This window comes from Uranotaenia lowii, chromosome 3 (assembly GCF_029784155.1).
Source record: "Uranotaenia lowii strain MFRU-FL chromosome 3, ASM2978415v1, whole genome shotgun sequence".
Classification (NCBI taxonomy): domain Eukaryota; kingdom Metazoa; phylum Arthropoda; class Insecta; order Diptera; family Culicidae; genus Uranotaenia; species Uranotaenia lowii.
Genome location: NC_073693.1, coordinates 60,907,437 through 60,913,922, shown reverse-complemented (window position 1 = coordinate 60,913,922; position 6,486 = coordinate 60,907,437).

Genomic DNA, 6,486 nt, shown 5'->3' with positions numbered 1-6,486 from the left:
GTAGTGATGAAGGGCATGGTGAGGGGGCTGGAAAAGAAGTGGGTGGAAGTCAGCAATTAGTGAAGAATTAAAAAAAAACCTGGCTTACTTTGATCTGAGCGGGAATCAATCGAGGAAAAAGTGGTGTTGAAAGAGCGTGGGAGGGAAGTGAAAAGGTAAAGAGTGCTTTCTTGGCTCAGCAAGAGACAACGGAAAGCAATCGGGTGAAGAGTGGTGAATTTAAAAATTGCACAATGAAGAAGGGAGGTGGAAAAATTAATAGGTGTGAAAAGTAAAAGTGCCAAAAGACGGAGATTGGTAGTTTGGAAGCGTGGTGGTATCGTTGAATCAGTTGCTCCGTTAAAAGAAATAATGAATCAATTTGATCACCTCTCTTTGAGAGATTAAAAGATATAATATCAAGTAAGGAAGGTAGAATTGCAGTCAAGTGGTAAGATGTAAAGTGTGTTTAAAATTTTGCATATGCCTATATTAGAATGATCAATCCTCTGCCAACCATCCAGGTATATACACGGATGCCGGAATACCTGTAGTAAATTTAAAAATGAAATTTTTATAAATTTTTTATTGGTTGTGGAGGTGATTGAAACATTCGACCACAATAAACACAAACACTGACACGAAGTTCACACCTTCACAACAGATAACACGAAGCCATGGTGCCGGGTATGGCAAATTCTGCATCATAGGAACGCTCAACTGATAAAATAAACATTGCAGATGGTTCATACTTTGGTAAAACTGCGGTGAATCCGTGCACCCATGGTGGATTACCAACATACAACAACAACATACATCAGCACAGAAGGCTTACAACACAAATAACAGTAATTTTTTGTTTGGGCGCTATTGAATTTTTTAACGTTTTTTTTTCAAAAACAAATATACTCAAAAGATGAACATGTTACTGCATACATTTAGGAGCAAAAATTAAAAACATTTCTCAATAGTTTTTGGCTTCAAAAACAAATTAAATTTTACCTTTATGCAATTCCCAAGGTCTTTCCATTGTTCCTATGTTCTTTTTCATTCAAACTTAGGCATTTGAAAGGGTTTTTTGCCATTTGTTCTATACAGGCTTTCTCATAGAAAAATTCCGTTTTTTAATATCCAAAAATTATCCTAGAATGACTATAAACATAACTCTAAATCTATAACTGTTCACAAGAAAAAATTAAATTTTCATATAAAACAACCCATTTGCTTCTAAATGCTCTCATGAGGGGTTTGTTTGTGAGTCTTCGTGAAACATATATTTTAAAACATTTAAAGCAACATTTTAAGTAATTTAAACTTTTTGAAACTCAATTTATTGGCTTTCAAACGTTGAAAACAGTTTTCAGATATTTTAATTTCAGGCTTAGATAACGATGATTGTCTGCAAAAACTTCATGTTGATCAAAGTTTCCCCAGTTTTCGATACCAAAATTGACTGAAACGCCGTTAAACTATCAATATAACAAAAATTTAGCTCAGTCGTAAACCAAAAACAAGCAATTTATAATATTTATTATAAATTTAGCTAATTCGCTCTTTTACCACTGGAATGTTTGCTTAATCAGAACCAACCGAGAGCAAGCGTTGAGAGCACTCAATCTAAGTGTTAAGAATCAAAAATATTCATCGATTTTATATCGACCCCTCTTTAAGTTGTAAATATTCTGAAATAATAAAAAACATAAACTGATAGATGTTTAAAACGGACTTCAACTAATATGAGATTGAATAACTAAATGACAAAAATTAGAAAAATTAATAAATTGGCCATTTCTCAAAATTATAACTGACTTTTCACTCTTAACCAGCATAGTGTGCATATCAGGCATTCGCATTTTTACAGAAGCCCACGTGACGTTATATATATATTATCTAATAGAAGGATTAAGAAGTGATAAGCAAAGAAAATAAAGTCGGAAATGAAGTAGGTGATTATCGCAAACGCTTGAAAAAAACCCATCCACTCATTAATTCCGCATGACCCAGAAGTTTGAAACTTATATTTTTTACCAACAAAGCACCGCACAATGGGGAAAAAGTGTACAAACCGCGAAGAAATTCAATAACTTTCGTCCTCCATGACCCAAATCTATGGAAATATACTTTCCTTTTGTGAAAATTTCCGGAGAATCGATTGGACATAGTTTCAAACGCCGCACAAGCTTACGAACGGAGATATAGTGCCTTTTTAACCCCTAATTCCCCTATATTTTGTAAACATTCCAGAAAAACACTGATTCGAACCAGAGAATTTTGAACGAAAACAGACCTATCGTGTGTAATTTTTTCTGAGGAATCGAATGAAGGCTGTTCTGGCCTCCGCACGCTTCAGAAAATGGAGTTATGGCTGTTTTTACCCTCAATTCCCCTATATTTTTCAATTATTTCAGAAAAAAGCAAATTCAAACTTGAAAATTTTGAACCAAATGGAATGTATCTTGTGTGATTTTTTCCGAGAAATCGAATGAATGCTGTTTGAGGCCCCGCACGCTTTGGAAAATGGAGTTATGGCTGTTTTACCTTAAATTCCCCACAATTTTTCAAATTGTTACGAAAAAGCATGTTCGGACTTGAAAATTTGTAATCTTTTGGGACGTATCTTGTGTAATTTTTTCCGAGGAATCCAATAAAGGCTGTTTGAGCCACCGCACGTTTCGGAAAATGAAGTTATGGCTGTTTTACCTTCAATTCCCCTACATTTTTCAAATTGTTAAGAAAACGCATGTTCGGACTTGAAAATTTTGAATCTTTTGGGACGTATCTTGTGTTATTTTTTCCGAGGAATCCAATAAAGGCTGTTTGAGCCACCGCACGCTTTGGAAAATGGAGTTATGGCTGTTTTTACCCTCAATTCCCCTACAGTTTTCAATGGTTTCAGAAAAAATCATGTTCGGACTTGAAAATTTTGAACCAAATGGGTTGTATCTTATGTAATTTTTTCCAAGGAATCTAACGAAGCCTATTTGAGCCACCGCACGGATTGGAAACAGAAGTTATGGCTGTTTTACCCTCAATTTCCCTACATTTTTCTAACAGCTCAGAAAAAGCACGTTCGGACTTGAAAATTTTGAACCAAATGAAACGTATCATGTGTGATTTTTTTCGGGGAATGCAACGAAGCCTACTTGACACACCGCACACATCGGAAACAGGAGTTATGGCTGTTTTACCCTCAATTCCCTTTCATTTTTTCAAAAAGTTCAGAAAAATCATGATCGGACTTGAAAATTTTGAGCTAAATGAGACTTATCTCATGCAATTTTTTCCAGGATTTCAATGATTTCAGAAAAATGTAGGGGAATTGAGGGTAAAAACAGCCATAACTCACTATTTCAAAGCGTGCGGTGGCTCAAACAGGCTCCATTGGATTCCTCGGAAAAAATTGCATGAGATAAGTCTCATTTAGCTCAAAATTTTCAAGTCCGATCATGATTTTTCTGAACTTTTTGAAAAAATGAAAGGGAATTGAGGGTAAAACAGCCATAACTCCTGTTTCCGATGTGTGCGGTGTGTCAAATAGGCTTCGTTGCATTCCCCGAAAAAAATCACACATGATACGTTTCATTTGGTTCAAAATTTTCAAGTCCGAACGTGCTTTTTCTGAGCTATTACAAAAATGTAGGGAAATTGAGGGTAAAACAGCCATAACTTCTGTTTCCAATCCGTGCGGTGGCTCAAATAGGCTTCGTTGGATTTCTCGGAAAAAATCACATAGGATTCATTCCATTTGGTTCAAATTTTTCAAGTCCGAACATGCTTTTTTCTTAAATTATTGAAAAATGTAGGGGAATTGAGGGTAAAAACAGCCATAACTTCATTTTCCGAAGCGTGCGGTGGCTCAAACAGCCTTTATTGGATTCCTCGGAAAAAATTACACAAGATACGTCCCAAAAGATTACAAATTTTCAAGTCCGAACATGCTTTTTCTTAACAATTTGAAAAATTGAGGGGAATTTAGGGTAAAACAGCCATAACTCCATTTTCCAAAGCGTGCGGGGGCTCAAACAGCATTCATTCGATTTCTCGGAAAAAATCACACAAGATACAACCCATTTGGTTCAAAATTTTCAAGTTTGAATTTGCTTTTTTCTGAAATAATTGAAAAATATAGGGGAATTGAGGGTAAAATCAGCCATAACTCCATTTTCTGAAGCGTGCGGAGGCCAGAACAGCCTTCATTCGATTCCTCAGAAAAAATTACACACGATAGGTCTGTTTTCGTTCAAAATTCTCTGGTTCGAATCAGTGTTTTTCTGGAATGTTTACAAAATATAGGGGAATTAGGGGTTAAAAAGGCACTATATCTCCGTTCGTAAGCTTGTGCGGCGTTTGAAACTATGTCCAATCGATTTTCCGGAAATTTTCACAAAAGGAAAGTATACTTCCATAGATTTGGGTCATGTAGGACGAAAGTTATTGAATTTCTTCGCGGTTTGTACACTTTTTTCCCCATTGTGCACCGTTTGACCCGAGGCAAAGGGGCAAAGGGACATATGTGGCACACCCGCCGAAACCTCTTGTGTCCGTTTGCCCTCACCGGTCATATACTGTAGTTACCGATTGTGGAAAAAAAATTTCACAAGCCTATACAGATATGCTGAGGCCCTCATTTGGAAAAGCGATGACGTAATGGCTGCCCATCTGACGTTGTTGTAGGCGTTCTTCACGCCTGGAATGACAACCACGCAAAAGCGGAGCCCTCTCCTCTGTTTCTCCGAGAGTCCGCCCTAACTTGCAGTGTACCTCTGGAGTCGGTTCCAGATCACCTTCTCCAGGACTTACCCGGTTTTGGCAGAAGAAGTAGTTTTTGCCGCTTCCGTATATAAGGGAACACCCGTTCCGGCACATATCGTTGCAATTATGACCGGAACATTTCGGGGAACTCCCTGATCGCGGCCTTCACTACGACGTTCGGAATGCCGTTCGGTCCAAGAGTCTTCCTTCGTTGGAGAGACTTGGCGATTTTACGAAGTTCATCCAGCGTAATCTACTGGTATCCCAGTTGTACCGGCCTGTTGGCCAGCGGGTAATATCGTACTGTGGGAACAGCTCGTTGATGATCACTCTCAATTTTTATGGGCACGTTTCAAATGGTGCACCCCTACTTTTTGATTTGGTCATGACTATTTGATATGCTTTGCCCCATAGACAGCCGTTGGCATATCGGCATAGTTGTTTGATACGTTCTCTGTTACTTGCATTGATGGCCCTACGGAGGGCCGATCACGTGCTTGTGAAGCTCCGCTCTCCTTTCTTAGGTCCTTGCGTTCTGTATCCACCTTGCCCTATGGCAATCGGCACGCAGAACTCTGTCCACCAATAGACGGGTGATCTAGTGTCTATACGCTTGGCCCTTCTTGTCAACGCAGCATCACAAGCGCGAGCTTGTACCCTCGCCAGTTCCAGTTTCCTCTCCCAATTTAACACCTTGACTCCTTGACAAAGACGTTCTGGTCGAATTGTGTTGTCCTCCAGAGGCGTACACCTGTCCTAGATTCTCGTTTGCCTTTTCGCGTACTTGAGCCAACCATCTTGGGGTAGCATAACAGCTACAGAAGTTGATAACTTTGGCTATCACCATCAGGTATCAGAATGGGGGTAGGCTTAATAGCGGCAAGTTATCCAAACATACGGGAAAATTGTGCCAATCACCATGCCTTCGTTTTCAATAGCCACCACCTCATGTATGCGAAAACTACCTGTTACCTATAAAACGGCCAGTTTGGCGTCATTGGTCACCCAATTAATGCTATCCGATGCTCTACGATATGGGTCTACCAGCGCGATGTCCAATCTTTCCTTAACCGTCATCTGCCGCAACAGCTAGTGTGCAGTGTAGCAGTGGTTGAGGTTGAGTTGAATAATCTCTATGCTCTTGGCGCCCGGAGTGGTACCGCCTGCACCTTTTTATAGGCGGGGCAATGAGGGTTTCCAACCGCGTCTATTTTGCAAGCTTTTTGCAGTTGGCCAACTCGTAGCTGGTTTCACTGCAGCGCGAGCACATGCCACTCCTGTCTTGACCAGTGCAGAAAAACGATTTATGGCCAAAATCCGTGCACATGAAGCACATGTCCGGTTGCTGGGAGATGGATATCGGACAGATAGACCATCCCACCTTTAGTCGCCCACACTTAAGTGCTGCGTTGCAACCGGAAGCTTCACCAAACCGATCTGAATTCCCTATCCGGGAGGCCGTTTCTCGAGCGGACTGACAACTGGTCCGAGCGGATTTACACTGCTCGATCAGTGCCATCCGCAGTTCCACTTTTGTTGTGTCCTCGTCCAGATTTTTAATCCGGATGGTCACCTCTTTACAGAGGCCGTGAAACTCAGCCTTGTAACCAAGGACATCGGCAGCCTTGACCGTGAAGGTTCTACTGGAGTTTCCTGCACCACGCTTAATTTCCAGAATCATCTCGGTGCGGGTCCGGCGGATTCTCCGGACGTTGTCGCCGAGATCGGCGAGTGCTTTGACGACAATCGTCTCTC